The sequence below is a fragment of the Sarcophilus harrisii genome, chromosome 5, assembly GCF_902635505.1.
Source record: "Sarcophilus harrisii chromosome 5, mSarHar1.11, whole genome shotgun sequence".
NCBI lineage: Eukaryota > Metazoa > Chordata > Mammalia > Dasyuromorphia > Dasyuridae > Sarcophilus > Sarcophilus harrisii.
Window position 1 is genome coordinate 193,805,951 of NC_045430.1, and position 18,355 is coordinate 193,824,305.

General features: G+C 33.5%; 1 protein-coding gene across 3 annotated transcripts in view; it reads right to left on the reverse strand.

The window, feature by feature from the left end:
- TPK1 (thiamin pyrophosphokinase 1) overlaps window positions 1–18,355 on the reverse strand; it is a 506,842-nt gene that overhangs the window by 374,733 nt on the left and 113,754 nt on the right. The window lies entirely within an intron of this gene.

The window sequence follows — 18,355 nt, forward strand, 5'->3', positions numbered from 1 at the left end:
GGACTTAGACTCAGAAGGACCTATATTCAAATCTCCCTTCTGTTACTTAGTAGCAATTATTTAGCCACTTAGCTTCCTCATCTGTAAATGGAAGATAAGAATGTTTATTATCTACCTCATAGGGTGACTGAGACCCAATTGAAATAATGCTTTGTAATTTGTCAAGTATTATCACCATCATCACCAACAAAGAGTAAGTATTTGGTCTGTACCACCAAATTTTCCTGATTTGAACTGAGTAGAACTACAAGACACTATTGAGGTACTGAGAATACAAAGAGGTAATAAAATACAGTATCTGTCATTAAGAAGTTAACAATCTAGTTGGGGATTTAGGATATCAATAATCAGTCAATCAGGAAGCCTAAGTAAAAAAAAAAAAAAAAAAATCAGAAAGGGACATAAGCTAAAGTGACATACATGGTGATACCAAAAATCAAATTGAAAAGAGCTTACTGTAGACTGACAGTCAGGAAAAACTTTCAGAAAGGTGGAGTGAGCTTTAAAGGATAAGATTGCTATTTAGTATATTAAGCTACTACTTAAAATAATCTTATTCATATTACTAGCCCCTAGAAAATATTTTAAAGGACATAAGTAGAAATGAGGTTTAGAAGAAACAAAAGTATTTGGATGGAAAAGGAAACTAGACTTGTGATTTCCAAGTACAGAAAATTCTCAGGTAAGGAAATTCCTCTACCAAAACAAATTGGCATCATCCCTGAAATTTATACTCTTTATATAGAAAGAAATTTAAGTGAATTGCCCAAAATCACACACCTTTTATCTGGCCACAGATAGGATCTGAACCGAGATCTTCATGGTTTAGAGGAAGATTTTCTAGATCCATTATACTGCCTCCTAAGTATTAAACTTAGGGTAACATTTACAATGTAAGCTTTTTTTCCTTACCAAAGTGTTGTATTTCTTTTCTGTATTTCTTGCTTAAAATGACAGTGTGCACAACACAACAAACCTAATTATCTATGATCATCTTACAAAGAGTTCTCAGTTGAGTTGAAAAATTCAGGCAAATTCTGACAAACATGATGAAGGATGAGAAACAAAGTGAAAGAGAAAGAAAAAGAGGGAGCTAAAGAGAACTCCCCCAAAAGTGCTTAATTAATCCAGTGAACTGAATCCTCCTTTGCACATACTAGAATCATTTATAAAGTGCCTAACTCAAAACAAAGGATTTTAACATCTTATTCACTCTTTTAGAAACTATACAGAAAGGAATCCAATTTAAAAAAAAGGAGAAAAAAAGAAGACATCAAATTCTTTGTGTGAAAATGAATTGCAATGGTTAAGTCTAAGTTTTCCTGTCTAGATCCTAATGAGACATGTGCAAAAAGATTTCCAGTAGATAGGTGAATATTTAAGTCGAGGAAGAAAAGTCAGGGCTAGAGCTACTGACTGGGAAATCATCTATGCAGAGTCATGGTAGGTCCAAAAGTGGAATGGAAAGAGTGCAGAACAAAAGAAAGAATCTAAAGGATCAGAGAGAAGAAAAAGGTGCATTGAAGGCTACATAGAGAGAATCACTAAAAGGAAGAATCAGGGCAAGAAGCCAATATAAAGAATAAGTAAAAAGAATAAAGTAAAAGAGAGACGGTAAAATGATTTTTAAATGGTCAAGAAAAATAAGAAAAAGCTACTCAATTTGGCAATTAAAAGATCATTGGGAACCTTACAGGAAACAATGAATGAAATAGGCTTAAGCTGGGTTTTAACAGGTAACTAAATGAATCAGTGGAAACAAGAAAGAAGGTTATTAGGAAGACATTACTTAAAATGACAAAATCACTTGGCTGGGAATCACCAAATAAGATGACACAATGACAGACAATGAACTGATTAACTTCAACAATTATCAAATCCAATATAAATCAACTATTCAATTAGATCGCAATTTGGTAGAATAATTGTGAAGTAAACAGAGAAAGAACTCTACACTTTATAGTCAAGGAAAATGATATTCTGAGGATTTCAGCATCTTGACCAGGGTGACAAATAGTGTGGAAGAATGGTTAGTAGGAAGGAAAGTAGTGCAGGTCACACAAGACAAAGGCTTTGGGACAACAACAAATGTGCCTCACTTCCCATTTTATAAGTAAGGAAACTGAGGGTCAGAAAGATTAAATAACTTGGCTGCAGTCACTCAACTGGTACCTATCATTAAAGGTCATTGCTGAATTCCAGTCAAAGAGTCTATTAATTTTGTGTACATTGTATAGTATAGTATACTATAGTAAAGTAACCTAACGAGAAAAAATGTGGATATCAAATAAATTTATTACCAACAATTTAGAAAGATGTCTCAAATATATATGTGTTAAATAATGGACAGAAAGAAAAGGGGGAAAAAAACCTGCAAAAGAACATTATTATTACCAAACAAATCATACAAGCTGGAGAAAAGGAAATAAAATGAATATGGGCTTCAATGAAACTTTCATTGACAGGGAGACTTTCTTTTGAGATTCTGTGATTTAAATATATTAATTATTTGTCAAGAATAAGAAACAGTATATTTATTTGCTTTTCCTTTTTGAATGGGTGCTATATCCATTTGTTTTATGTTGCCAGTAAAGAAAAAAAGAAACTTGGTACTATCAATTAACTAAAGTCAATTTGAAGGAAAATACAGAAGGTTAATTAACTACTAATGATTTTGGAGTTTGTTAATCCTTTAAGCTTAATTTATGGATTGACATTATTTCAACATGCCATGATTCATAAAAGAAGAAAAAAAAAATCCAATGCAATACAATGTCTCTTAGAATGATCAAAATTATGAGTGGGAATAAAAGAGAGGAGAATACTAAAAAACAGTGGAAAGAACAATGTCTATAGAATTAGAAGATCTGAGTTCCAATCAGTTAATTATTTGACATCAAGCAAATTAAGAACCCTCTCAGGGCCTCAGATTCACATTTGCAAAATAAAGGCATGGAATTAGATGGCCTCTGGTCTTTTTCCAGCTTCAATTTGATTCTATGATTCTATGTAATTAAGTAGCCCTTCAAAAAACAAGTAACTAGAGTGTCAAAGAAGACAGATGACCAAAAATGTAAAATCTTAAAACTCAAAGAATTAAAGATTCCAAATTAATTTACTTAGAGTCATATCTACTTCTGGTAAAAAGGAAATTCATATGAGGGAGAAAAATCTATAATATATATATATATATATATATATATATATAATTAACATTTCTATAGCATATAGAATGTGCCAGGCATTGTGCAAAGCAGTTTTCAAATACTACTCAATTTGATCCTCACACAACACCACTAGGAGGTAAGGGCAATTATTAGTCCCTGAAAATAGTGAAGATGAAGTAGGAATAAAGGATAGAAGATATTTCCAGATGTCAAATTATAATATGGTATGACAATCAAAAGTATTTTATACTAGCTAAAAAATTAAAAACTAAATCCAAACAGACTATAAGAGAATTAAAAATCCAAAAAGAGTAAGTCAAGCCTTAAAAAATAAATTAATAAATTAAGCCAAGAACACTAATAACTGGAAGAGCACTATACTTAATAAAAATTGAATTAAGAAACAACTTCTTGGCCCAATAGGAGAGGACATGAGTTAGCACAACAGTGGGAAGAATGTAGTAAAAGTAGATTAGGAGATAATCAATTAAACAGAAAGATAAATGCATTGCTATTGATTGGAGAAATGCAAGTTTAAAAAACTCTAAGTACCACCTCATACTTATCAGATTGGCTAAGATGACAAGAAAAGATAATGATAAGTGCTGGAAGGGATGTGGGAAAACTGAAGCACTAATGAATTGTTGGTCAGTTGTGAACTGACTCTGAATAAAGTGAGCAGAAGTTGTGAACTGACTCTGAATAAAGTGAGCAGAACCAAGAAAATATTGGACACAGTAACAGCCAGATTATATGATAATCAACTATGATAACCTTAGAAATGATAGTTTATCAACTATGATAAACTTTTTTTCTCTGCAATCCAGTGATCTAAGATAATTCGAATAGACCTGGAATAAAAAAATGCCATCTGTATTCAGAGAAAGAACTATGGAGAATGAATAAGGATCAAAGCATACTATTTTTACCTTTGTTGTTGCTTTTCCCTTTTGTTCTAATTTTTCTTTTTTTTTTTTTTTTTTGAAACATTTTATATATATAACCCAGGAAGAAAAACCAAAATGCAGTTTACATTCGTTTCCCAGTGCTCTTTCTTTGAGTTATAGCTGCTTCTGACCCTCATTGATCAATTGAAATTGAGTTAGATCTTCTCTTTGTCAAAGAAATCCACTTCCATCAGAATACATCCTCATACAGTATCGTTGTTGAAGTATATAATGATCTTCTAGTTCTGCTTATTTCACTTAGCATCAGTTCATATAAGTCTCTCCAAGCCTCTCTGTATTCATCCTGCTTTGTTCTAATTTTTTCTTGACATTTATGGTAATATATTTAAAATTATTGTGCATATATAATCTATATTGCTACCTTGGGGAGGGAAGAGATAAGGGAAGGAGGGAGAAAAAATTGGAACTCAAAATTTTACAAAAATGAATGTTGAACAGTGAATTGATTCAGACCAGTTCCAATTGTTCAGCAATGAAGAGAACCATGTACACCCAGGGAGAGGACTGTGGGAACTGAATATAGACTACAACATCGTATTTTTACTCTTTCTGTTGTTGTTTGCTTGCATTTTTGTTTTCCTTCTCAGGTTTTTTTCTTTCTAGATCCAATTTTTCTTGTGCAGCAAGATAACTGTATAAATATATATACATGTGTTGGATTTAACATATATTTTAACATGTATTGAATACCTGCTATCTAGGGGAGAGAGTGGAGGGAAGGAAGGAAAAATTTGGAACAGAAGGTTTTGTAAGGGTCAGTGTTGAAAAATTACCCGCGCATATGTTTTATAAATAAAAATAAAAGCAAATATTTATTGAATTTTTCCAATAATCTCTAACATCAAAACTTCTCACTCTCAACACTGTCTTCCCAATGTTGTCACTTGCAAAAGCAGACTTTTAAAAAGCTAGAACAAATGGGGCAAGATTGATATACTTTGACTGCCAACTGTTTTAGCACTGCAATGTGTTACTGTATTTAAAGTGAATTTCCATAAATTCCCAAACAATTGCAACATCAATTATTTTTAAAAGATCTGAAAATATAGGACTCTATAGAAGAAAAAAATTTGTTTCAAAAATGAGGGTTGTTAGTATAATTATTTAATTAATTAGAATGTATGTTGTACTAACTTTACACCATGTAACTGATGAGGTAACTCAGCAGATAAGATCCTGGCAGAAGACCTGAATTGAAATTATGTCTTGCTTACAAATGCGTGACTTCATAAGATACTTTCAAGTATAGTTTTCTCCAAGGTCTCTCACCATGCAATACAGAATCCCCTTCTATTTTGCCAAATCATCCCCTTCCATTCAAACATAAAGTATTTTGATCATTCAATAAACAAATATTCCTTTTCTAAGTAGAGGAAATGCCATTGTTTTCTATTCTTCAATATTCATGGCAGAATCACAGAATTTTACTTCATTAGGAAAATCAAAATTTGAGAACCTAGGCTTTTCAGAGTGTTTATGCTATTTTTCATTAGCTCCTTTTATATGTCTTAATTATTGGTAACATGGTAAAATTAAATTAGAAAATCTTCACAAAATTCAAAATGTAGATATACATACATATTTGTACTTTTAAATATTTAACAACCAACTCTCCAGAGGGAAAAAATGTGCACAATTTAAAATTTATTCTGCATTTTTACTATTTTCCCATCATTTCTTAAGTTTATACAACCAAGAAAACAAGAAATTAATTCCTGACTTATAGTATTTCTGAGGCATATATGCATGTATAGAAAACTTAACCTTAAGTTCTCAAGAATTCAATTCAATAAATTTTTCTTAAGAGCTTACCATGTGCCAAATAAGTTGCTAAGCAGCAGACATAAATAAGAGAAAGACAGTCTCTGTTCTTCATAGGCCTATAATCAATGGGGGAAAATAAGACAAAAAGAAACTGGAAAGAGAAATGAAAGATATAAAGGGTTTCTCCTACAATGGAGTTCAAAGCAAGTGGAGTTAAAAAGTAAAGTGGAAAAGTCTAGATCCTTTGAGAACTTTGAAAAGAGTTTAGTGACCCAACCTCCATCCATCCAAACAAAGAGGAAGGTCAGGGATCCTCTAAAAACTGGCTGCAACACATTCCTACAAATATATAGATCTTGGCTCAACTGCAACTGAATACAATTTTAGTATAAAAGAAAGACAACATTTCTACATATATTCTCTTTCCCTCTCCTTCCCCTAAGGTGCTATTATGTAATATTAATATTCAACAACTGGTTTGAATAAGATTTTATGCCAGTAAGGGTTATTTTGGATCTTTTCTTTTTAAACTATGGAATAAGGTCTTATTGCAGAGCCAAATTAGGCAAACTCCATAAAGTAACTCAGATGAGTTACATATCTAGATCATTCTCACAATAATGACACCTTCTGATTTTATCATTCATATAAATGCCTTAGAAAATATACATAAAATATACCAAAAAAAGACATAATGATATAGGATAAAAAAAAAAAAGAAAATATACATACAGAATTACCTATACATACAGTACATACAGAATTACCTATAACATATAAAGGATCAAGATTTCAAAGTTCACTAGAAGAGTCAATATGTTTCTCCTAACCAACAAACTATTTTGTGAATTTTAAATCTACATAAATGCTTTTTGATTTTGTTACTTTTAAGTTATTTTTATCAGTTACTTTATTTATATTATATTATATTATATTATATTATATTATAATGTTATAATAATATAATTTAACATATTATATTTAAGTTACTTTTATTAGTATTAGTACTTAAGTAGTATTAATATTAAGTACTTTTATTAGTATTATACCTAAAAATGTTAAAATCAGGTATATTAAGTTCTAAACAGATCTTGCAAACTGATACCAACCACATAGGGAACTTACTGAATGTCCATCAATTATTAGTGAAATATTCTTTACAAAGAAAGAAACCAGGGTAATCACCAATGGTTTGTTCAATCATTGCAGTCATGTCTAATTCTGTGACCCTCCCCATTAGGAGTTCTCTTGGAAAAATACCAGAATATTATGCCAATTCTTTTTAGTCATCAATGTTATTTGTCATCTAAAATTGATCGACAAAAATGATTGCTGGCATGTTGGCATAAGATTTATTTAAACTACAAACAAAGTGGTAGGCACATAGTGTTTCTCCCTTATTTTATGCTTTTATCATCTTGTAGAATATCTATCTAGCATTCAAAAGGCAGGAAGGATGAGAAACAGCAAAATCCACATGAAAAACACTATAACCAACTAGAATTTATTCAGAACATTGAGACCAAAATGAAGCTAGCAAACCAGTGTGCTTTAATTCTTCCATGGCTTTTTAATCAAGAAAGGAAATTCAACTCAGTACTTATTCAAGAATTTGAGCAGCTGATGAATATTTTCTCCTACATCAATCATATACAGGCATTTTTCTGAAACAATTTATTTCAAAGTAGATTTGAATGTTGTCATGTACATAAGTTCTTGCTAGTTTAGGATATTTAGAAGAATTTTTAAAACTAGCTCCATTTAATAAATTATTGAGATTTGGTCACCTATATGTATTGCCTGGATAGCTGTAAGGTCATTGCAAGTTCTAAAATCATGAATAAGCCTATAAAACTGAAACATAAACATTTTTTCAGGTTTATAGAAAGTTAGTTATGAAAAATAATGGTCTAATACTGGCTATGGCAGTAAAGAAACGGCATGTTAAAATGAAATGGTAGAATTGGAATTAGGAGAGAGTGGGGTTTAAATATCCTCTCTGCTATCTACTAGCTATGGTCAAATCACTTTCTCTCTCTGACATTGTTTCACTCATCTACAATATGAGAATACAATTTATAGTGCCCTTCTCAAAGGCCTCATAGAAAGCTCAAATGAGATTGTACTATATAAAGTGCTTTGCAAAATCTTAAAGGATAATATGATATTTATCATTATTATTCTTATTTTAAGATTTATGTACTTGGTTATGAAATAGTCTCCTTATATGGCCTGAAGAATATGAGATATCTCACCTAGATTTTCTCCACTATTTTGATGTGATTATTTTACATCTGTTAGGGAAGAATGGTTAATGAAATAGGATATTAAGAATCCAATAGTCATTCCCAATGATAAATAATAAATATAAAAAAAATGTATTTTGCTCTTAAGGATCTATTTATAGAATATCAATTTGTAAATCTTGTGAACTTGAGATTTTTGAGTAGACCTCTGCAACTGGAAAGAAGTGTTCAGTGCACAGATTTCTGATAGATGAGTTTTCAAGGAGATATCCTTGTCTTCTGCCAGTTTCTTTCTTGAAAGAGATGTGGAATTCTCAAAGGACTGATCTTGAAGACTAAGTAGGGCTTTTCTTAATGGTTTACTGAGACTTGCATGATTGGGGAAAGCAGAGACATGGGAGAAGGATAATGAGGACAAAGGAGACAGGTGGTGAGGGAGGCTGATCTTCACCAAGGTGGCTGGCAATTTTGTCCACCATGGCAAATGGAGAACAATGAGGAAACTTTCCTAGAGCCAAGAATCCAGATGTGAAGTGACACATTCTGTTTTCCCCACCATTCCCTTCCATTTGACAGAATAGATTAAGTCATCCATCATTAAAGTTCTTCATTTGTTGTCTTGATTACTATCATTCCATTTAACATAAATGACTGATCTTAATTGAGTTTTATACATATACTTCGTTATTTGCAAACACATAGCCTCCAACAAAGAACTAGTTTGATACTACCATTTATAGATTCAGAAGGGCTTGAGCTGTTCCAAAAGTGCCAGACTTTCTTCTGGAAAGGAGCCAAAGCAACAGTATATTAGGGTAGAATTACTGGATCTGGGGGTCATATTTTCATTTCTCCCTCATGCATGTATATAGAAAGATCTCTTCAGGGATGGAGTCAAGAGAGATAATAAGAGAATATACCAGTTGGAAGGGGGGAAAATGGTAGCCAATCCTGTCCCTTAAAGCTTTTCATCTTCTACTGCAAAACCCAGAAAGGTATAGAGGTTACCCTTGGGACAAACTATTACTGTGAGAATTTAATGCATGCTAAAGCTCTATCCTGAAAGAGTATATAGAGGGTAATAATCAGGGTGTGATAATTGATCACCTTTTACTTCTCCAACACAAAAGCACACCTTCCCTAATACAGTACTTGCCTAGAGTCATGATGAAGGCTTACATTATCATGAAAAAAATATAATGTAAGAATCAATTTTTGTACAAACACATTATTTTAAACATGTGTGAATGTTTTGATGATGCCATTGTTGATGTGATTTTGCCAATATTCCTTCATTCTATGAGTATGTCAATTGCAGACTTAAAGAATTTCCAGAGTTCCTTTTGGAAATGAACTATATATTGCATGTAATAAAGCATGCAATTAACCTCAAAATAGCCAGAGAACAGGACTTTTTACTGCTGTGGAAGATAAGATTTACTATTTGAAAGATGTGCAAAAAAAAAAAAAAAATCCAAACAAGAAATGAAAAAAGATGCTGTAATTTTAAAAAAGTTGTTAAAAGTCCTTTTATGACTATTTTATGAACTCCAATTAATATCAAAAAGATCACAGGGGCAGATTTTAGTTAGTTTGCTCTCCTATTTTCACTAAGAAACAGCAGTTTTTATTCATTATGCACATAGTTTAACATTTCAATGAAAGTTGCTAGTAATAAATACTAGTTTGTTACAAATGCAGAAATCTCAGATGTCATATGTCATTCTGTGAGTGTTACTATTTATAATAGTTGCAGGTTTTCTATGAACAGAGAAACAAAGTTATTTGCATTGAACCTGTTTTTTTTTCTTTTCTTTTTTTTCCCCCTCAATCAAATTAAAAGGTAAGAGCTTCATATCCTAACTGAGGAAAGAAAAAATGAGATTTGAAAAACTTTTTCCATACCTTATTTTTTTTTCCTGGAGAGTTTGTGCCAAAGGAAGATTCTGTACTATTTAAATTATGTTAACCATTTTACTATATAGCAATTCTCCAGTTGAGAACATTGCTCTAAGCTTACTATTTTCCAAACACAAACTTTTAACATAACAAGGCATTATCGTTGATGGCAAGGATCTTTGGCAAACTTTCAAAACTGATGAAGGAACTGGGCACAGAAACATTGGTGAAGTGATTTACACCAAAGTCAATCACAAGGTTAAATAAGAAACAGGACTTGAATCAAGGTCCTTGACTCCAAAAGCAATGCCCATTCATTAATATCATGGTGTATAAGGTATAAAAGAAGGAAAATAAGCTTTTCATAGAACCAAGCAATGGGCTCAGCACTCCTATGCCAAGTAGCTGCTTCTAACATAGATATAAATATTATCATTCCTCTGAAGGACTGGTAAGTGAGAATTAATTCTTAGTGGAGGGCTGGTATCCACACGACCCCCCAGGAGCCTTCTGTTACACACACACGCACACACACCCCAAAACAAATAGAATCTCCCTAAAACCTTCTGAAAATGTTCATTTCACTTGGGCACATTACCTGAATTTACATTAGTTGAAGTTAATGAGCCTCAACTTTTGAAATTCACATTCCCCTAAGAAAGTTGTTCATAGCTTAGTATGAATTAATTGAACTAGATGTTTTTCTTACTGTTGTTCTTCAGTCATTTCAGTTCTGTTAGACTCTTCATGACTTTATTTAGGATTTTCTTGGCAGAGATATTAGAATGAACTTCCTCTGGTTTATTTTACTGATGAGGAAACTGAGGCAAAGAGGATTAAATTATTTGCCAGGGTTACACAGCTAAGAAGCATCTGAGACTAGATTTGAACTCACAAAAAAGTGTCTTCCTGACTCCAAGCCTGGCAATCTAACCACTGTGCCACCTACCTGCTTCCATTTTTCTTACTAACATTTAACTAAGATTGGTCTATACTGAGAAATCAGAAGCTTGTATGGCAGAGATAAAAGAGGTAATTAAAAATTTTTGATGATACAGGACTGCAAGGTTGAATTTGGTTTTACAAGATAGGATGGCTTCTTATGGACAAAGAGGGGAACAGGAGAGAAAGTATTGGGATAAAAATGAAAGATATTTTCTTATAGAATTTTACCTAGGGCAATCATTTGAATTTTAAGAAGTGGGAGTATTACTTAGCATGACTCTCATAATGGGGTAGAGGCACGGTAGCTGTTTTTGTATTGATTCTCTCAAGGGGCGACAGCTCATGGTGATTGATGTAATCTCTATCAAAGAGGGGAAAAAAAAAACAGTGCCACAGGGTGCTATATCTTGATCTAATTTATCAACACTAGGGGAAAGGGTGGTTACCTGGGAGAAAAGAGGTGAAGCTCTGTCAATAAAAAGTTATTATAATAATAAAAAAGAAAAAAGAAAAAGAAAAGAGGTGAAGCTAACACTGCATATATTTGATTTATTTTTCTATGACATAACAATAACTAGGAAGGTTAAAGAGATGAACTATTAGGATGTCCAGTGGAGAGATGTTCCTGCTTCACAATTGGAGCAATAATCTCACATGCTACAAAAGTTTTATGCTCTCATTCACTAGTTTTCCATATGATCTGTTAAACTGACCAGTCTACCATGATTCTTTGGGGATTCCAACAGAAAGAGGGAGGAAAATATTATATAACACATAACATACACATATATGTCATATATATATATATATATATATATAACACATTATATACATACACATATGTATATGTATATTATAAATAATGAATATACATAACATAATATTTGTGTATATATAGTATAATAAATACATATTACATATATAGGATATTTAATGAGCAATAGCCAGTCACTGAACTTCTGAGATTGTACCCAAGTATCACACATTCACTCATTCACCATTACTAGTAGAATACTGCCTTTTTATGTTCTACATAAGGGGGGCAAGCACTAAATGAGCCCCATCCTGATTTAGTCTTGAAACTGATCATTGTACCCAAGCCACCAACTTGGTGGTAATAAAAAGCTTCCATTTTTATACCATCAGAAAAGTTAATCGAATGAACTCGGGAAAAGTCATCACAACCCTAAGAGGTATAAAGAAATCAGGCAGGAGTTATGGTTAGGATTATATGGTAATAATAATTTTTTTAAAATGGAGCACAAACAAAATAGTCCTGAAAATGTCAATAGGATACATGCCAATGCTAACATGGTAAAAAAATCTGAGTTTTCCCTTTTCTAAGAGAAACATTTGAGTCTTAGAAAAGAGGACACAGGCAATCAGAATGAAACACAGATCAAGTTTAGAATGCTACACCCATGGTCTAAGAAGTGTTATGGGAACAATGATATTAATATTAACTATTATTACAATTAATAATTAATGCCACCTTATGTTTGTCTACCATTTGGGGCCTTTCAAACCTCTTTCATCTCTATTATTTTGTCCTGTGGGGTGCTTAAGAAAGCAAATAATAGAGGTTAAAAGAAAATAATTTGCAGGAACTTCTACTACTATACCTTTCCCATAGTTTAAAGCAGTCTGATGCCCTTCCAAATCAAAGAAAGAGGGAACTCCCCTATAAAGAGTTGTTGACTATTAAGTGGATTTACTCAGAGATCTTAAAAACTTGGTAAGTTATGGTCAGCATCTTTTAGTACATTCATCTAACCATCTATCCATTTAACAAGCACTTATCAAACAACTACCATGTACTAACAGTTCTATGCTATTCCAATACAAAATGCCTCTCTGGTTAATTAGAATTTAACTAAGAAAATAAAAGCTATTACCACAAAGACAAAAGACAAGCCAGAGGAAAATACATCTTTTAGCAACCCACTTCTTGGCAGATTTTGTAACTTTATTACTTGGAATAATTTAATTTCTATTCTGTATGTTAAAATAACTAGGATGGGTAGGTCATTATACCTAATGTTTTCGTATTTTACAAGGAAGAATCCTAGGTAAATTAACTTTATATTCTTTGAATATGATGTATGTTCAATGTCACTAGTGCATTAGTATCACCAACACTCAATTCAAATATAGAAACAATGAGCCTCCTTTCTTTTTTAAAGTGTAAAATCAGTTTCCCCAAAATTAAACAAATGCATGTTACAACAAGAATTTATTAAGTATTGTAGGGAAAATATTTTATCACGTATTAACATTGTCTAAACCTACCTTTATGTAACATATTGTCTAATTCCAAAGTTTACCAACGAGACCAGGATGGCCTCACAGATGTTAGAAGTAAGCCACTTGGCTCTAAGAAATGCTTATATTCCATACTATGCTTGTCTTTGGTTTGTTCAGGTCTTAATTTGGGTCCACTCAAACCTTGTGTTTTGAGTTCCCCAAAATATACTGAATGTTTATATTTGCCCGCTGATATACATCTCAAATTGCCCTTCTCTGGAAAAGGCTGTCTGCATGTGACCATTCGGGTAATTGTCTTAACACATTGTCTGAACTCTATATACAGAGACTTGTAAGAGAACTACAACTTTTTTCTGGTTCTCTCCTTTCCCAAATGATCTAAAAAAATTCTTCTTAAACCTGTTTCAGTGATGAGGGTTTATTCTCTAACTAATAGCACTTACTAGGTACCAAGAAAAAGGTAACATAAATAATTAATGAATAAAGAGTAAATAGAAACATGCAAATGAGGCATTGGGACTAGAAGGGCCTTAGAAAGCTCTCATGATAAAAGGGGGAAATTGAGCTGACCTTTGAAATGAAGTTAGAGGCAGAGATGATAGAACAGGGTATTACAAGCATAGGGACAACAAATATGGAAATACAGGGAAAGGAGATAGAATACTATGTTTAAAGAAATACAAGTAGGCTAAGTAGCAGGATCCTAGAGTGTATAGCAGGAATATAAATAAACTGGAAATGAAGGTCCTTATTATGAGTTTTCAGTGTCAGAGGAATTAACATTTTACTTAGAGGTAACCAAGAGCCATCAGAATCAGTGAGAATGGTAACAACATGGTGATTCCTATGCTTGGGGGAGGAAAGGAGAGGAAATTCCTTGGCTGCTGAGCAAAAACTGGACAGGGGAGGGGAAAGATTTAAATCATTGTGGAGGATACCTAAATAGCGACTACAATAGTCCAAATGAGAGACAATAAATACCTGACCTAGAGTTAAGGCTATGTGAGTAGAGAGAGAGGTATCCAAAAGATATAATTTGCCGACAGAGTTAATGTATGGGATGAGGGAGAGTGAAAAGTTGAGGATAAAAATCTAGATTTTTACCCTGTGATCCCGAAGCCTATGGAGAATTCATTGGTTCAGAAAAAAAGGAGAATTTAGGGAGAAAGTTAATGAGTTCTGTTCCACTTGTGCAATGATGAAAAGAACCATCTATACCCAGAGAGAGAACCATGGGAATAGAGGGTGGAACGCAGCATAGTACTCTCAGTTATTATTTGCTTGCATTTTGTTTCTTTCTTTTTTATCAGTTTTTCTTTTTCTTCCTTCTAGATTTGATTTTTCTTGAGCAACCCAATGACTGTGTGAATATGTATACACATATTGGATCTGACATATATTTGGCACATATTGAACTGCCTGCTGGGTAGGGGAGGGGATGGGGGAAAGAAGGGGAAAATTTGTGGAAGGGGGTTATTCAGGGGTCAATATTGGAAAAATTACCCATGCATATGCTTTGTGAATAAAAAGCTTTAATTTTAAAAAGAAAAGAAAGAAAGTTAATGAGTTCTGTTTTGGATATATTACAGATGCATCTATATGTTTGAGATGTTAAAATGGCTGGTGATACTGGACTGTAGTTCAAAAGAAAGATGAGGATTGAATATATAAATACGGGAAATATGTGTACAAATCATAAAGGAACCCATGGGAGCTGATGAGATCAGTAAGTGAAATTGTAAAAATCAGGAAACGAGAAACAGAAATATGAGGGACAATCATGATTAGTGGTTAGGATACAGATGAAAAGTTAGCAAAGGAGACTAAGAGAGAACAATTGGAGAGATTCTGAGAACCTGAAGAAAGGAGTGTCATATAACCTAAAGAGAAAAGAGTATGAAGGAAGAAGTGATCCATAATGTCATATACTGCAAAGAAAACAAGAACTATCAGGGGAAGAAAAGGCCAAATTTAACAAAGTTGAATTTGAGAAATTATTCTAAAACTGCAGCTAGTAAATGTCCATAACCTGGACCTACTGTACCTAACCATGGAACAGCTGCAATCTGGTTTTTCCGTAGAAGAAATTAATCAGGAAACTAATTTGGCAAGGATTATTTAGTAACTGTCTGTCCCTAATCTTGCCCTCAAATGACAAACAGCTGTGGTATACTGGCAGAAGACCAAAATCTTTACTTAGAGAATTTAATTTTCAATACTGGTTCTGCTTCCTAGCAGTTACTGGGTCCCATTCTGGACATTCACTTCTTCATCTGTAACACAAGGAGGGGACGGGGGACTCTAAGGTGCCATATATATCTCTAAAACCTGTACTCATATATGATCCTATGGTAGACAGAGGGCTTTGCTGAACTTAATGCCTTTTCAGCTTAGGAGGAGCTGACAAAGCTTTTTCTCTTCAAGTAAAGCCTTTGAGTCACCTTCATAAAACACTGAGCAACATGGCACAGAGTGGAAGACTTAAGGAGAGGTAAAGATGAACCACAACCCTCAAAATTGGTGACTGAGCAGTAAATAGCTTAGAACATGCCTGGCACACAATAAATGTTTATCCATTGATTATTGATTAAATCTCTTAAGGTAACTGTGCTACTATTTGCATCTTGTCCAGAAGAAGGGTCTCTCAGAATATCAAATCAGTGATTTTCTGAGGGCATAATTCATTAGTTTGGTTAACTAGAGAAACGGAGGAAGGCCTCATGTAAGTTGAGTATCTTTCTCTATAGAGTCCCTGACACCTTTGAAAGTAATATCCACATTGATAAGATCAAAATTATCAGGAATACTGAACAAACTGAGATCTCTAATACTTCAGAATTTTTTTGTGTGTTTTGGCTCAAGCCCCTACTCATTTACCTGTACTAGATTGTTTGGTAATGTTTTTTTTTTTCTTGCTTATCTCCAGGTAAGTGATGCTCCTTTGGGCTAGAAATAAGACTACAGATTGGAAATAAGAATTGAGTAATTCCTAAAATGTTCTATCATTGGTCACTATAGAGTACAGGAATAGTACTAGACCTGTGATTCCATTAATGTCACCTAAAAAGAACTTTATGAAGGGCTCAGAACTTCTCAGATAACAATTCATTTCCATCAGCAGCTTTCCTAGGTTTTAAATTCTATACAAAGTACTCTTTTGAGTCACCTTCCACTTTCCTTCTTGTGTACATCTTCTCTTACTAGAGAATCAGCTTCTTGAGGGAAGGGACTGTCTTTTTCTTATTTCAATCTCCAATGCTTAGCCAACTATACTTCCTTAATAAATGTATGCTATTGTTGTTATTCAGTAGTGTTTAACTCTGTGACACTTTGTGGGGTTTGTTTTTTTTTTTGGCAAAGATACTGTAGTGGTTTGCCATTTCCTTCTCCAACTTATTTTACAGATGTGAACCTGAAGCAAATAGGATTAAGTGACTTGCCCAAAGTCACAGGACTAACAAATGTCTGAGACCAGATTTGAACTCATGAAGGAAGGAGTCCTCCTAATTTCAAGTTCAGTGCTCTAGCTACTGAACCACCTAGCTGTCCTAATAAATATTAACTGAACTGAATTGGTTCATTCTCCTCCTTTCTCAGAGTTGAGAAAGGAGAAGAAAATCTAATTTAACACATTAGGTACTTACTGAAAGAGCTACTAGTTTAAGTAAAACATGCAACTGCTGCTCTTCAAGATTTTATAGTCTTTCTAACTTGCTAGAGAGGGGATGATGGAAGTGCAATAATCTAATTACTAGGGTACAGAGGGGAATTAGCACCTATCAATATTTATGAATTACAGTATTGGACAGCAATGTGGAAAAATAAATCTTGATGCCAGACTTTGAACTCAAGTGTTCAAATGTCAAGAGTAGCCTAATATAGCAGAAGTATTCTGGGAAGATAGCAGAGTAGCTCAGAAAATTCCAGGCTCTCTAGATTATCCTCACAAACAAAATAAAATGATGAACACAGACCAATGAAAACAAATACCACTTGAGGCAGAAAAGGGGCCCTCCTAGAAAGAAAAAAAGAAAGAGAGAGAGAGAGAGAGAGAGAGGGGGGAAGGGGGTGGGCATATGTATGTGTGTGTGTATGTGTGTGTGTATGCGTGTGTGTGCGTGTGTGTTTTAAACGAAAATAAAGACAAACAATATCTATAATAGTTTCTTACCACTAAACCTCCCTACCCCCCTTTACTAAATTTTATCACTTCCGTCAAACCCCAAAACCGGATGATAGGCCTTTAGTATGGTAATTAAATACCGGGGAGAAATAGGTACTAAAACACATGCAAGCAGCATCTAGGCCTAACTAAGACCCACAAACCACCACTCACTATTAAACTTCTACTGTTACAGGATATTATAACAAACAGCCTACTATCCTATAAGCCAAGCATACGCCCACTTTCCAACCCAATCTTAAAATTTTTTAATGGAAAAAACAAAAACAAAAAAAATGTAAAATAAATTTAATACTGACATAGCATACAAACTTAAATTTATCAAAATTTGTGATAAACTGTGTAGCTTAACGCAAAGCAAAGCACTGAAAATGCTTAGATGGACTTTAATCAGTTCCACAAGCACAAAGGTTTGGTCCTAGCCTTACTGTTAATTTTTATTAGACCTACACATGCAAGTTTCCACAACCCAGTGAGTATGCCCTTTTAACTTCCATAGAGTCTAAAGGAGCTGGTATCAGGAACACTTACAAAAGTAGCCCATGACACCTTGTTTAACCACACCCCCACGGGTTACAGCATTGACTAACATTGAGCTATAAACGAAAGTTTGACTAAATCATAATAAATAAGGGTTGGTAAATCTCGTGCCAGCCACCGCAGTCATACGATTAACCCAAATTAACAGAAGAACGACGTAAAGGGTGTTTAAGCATATAACCTACCAAATAAAATTAAATCAACTGTGCTGTAATATGCCCTAGTTGATACTGGGAGGGGAGAGGGAAGGGAGGAGAGGAGAGAGGAGGGGAGGAAGACCCCAGGATTAAGATTTAACCAGATATAATGTGTACATACCTCCAAGCTACCTCCACAGAAATAGTAAGTGAGGAACCCTGGCAATAGCTGGATTCAGCG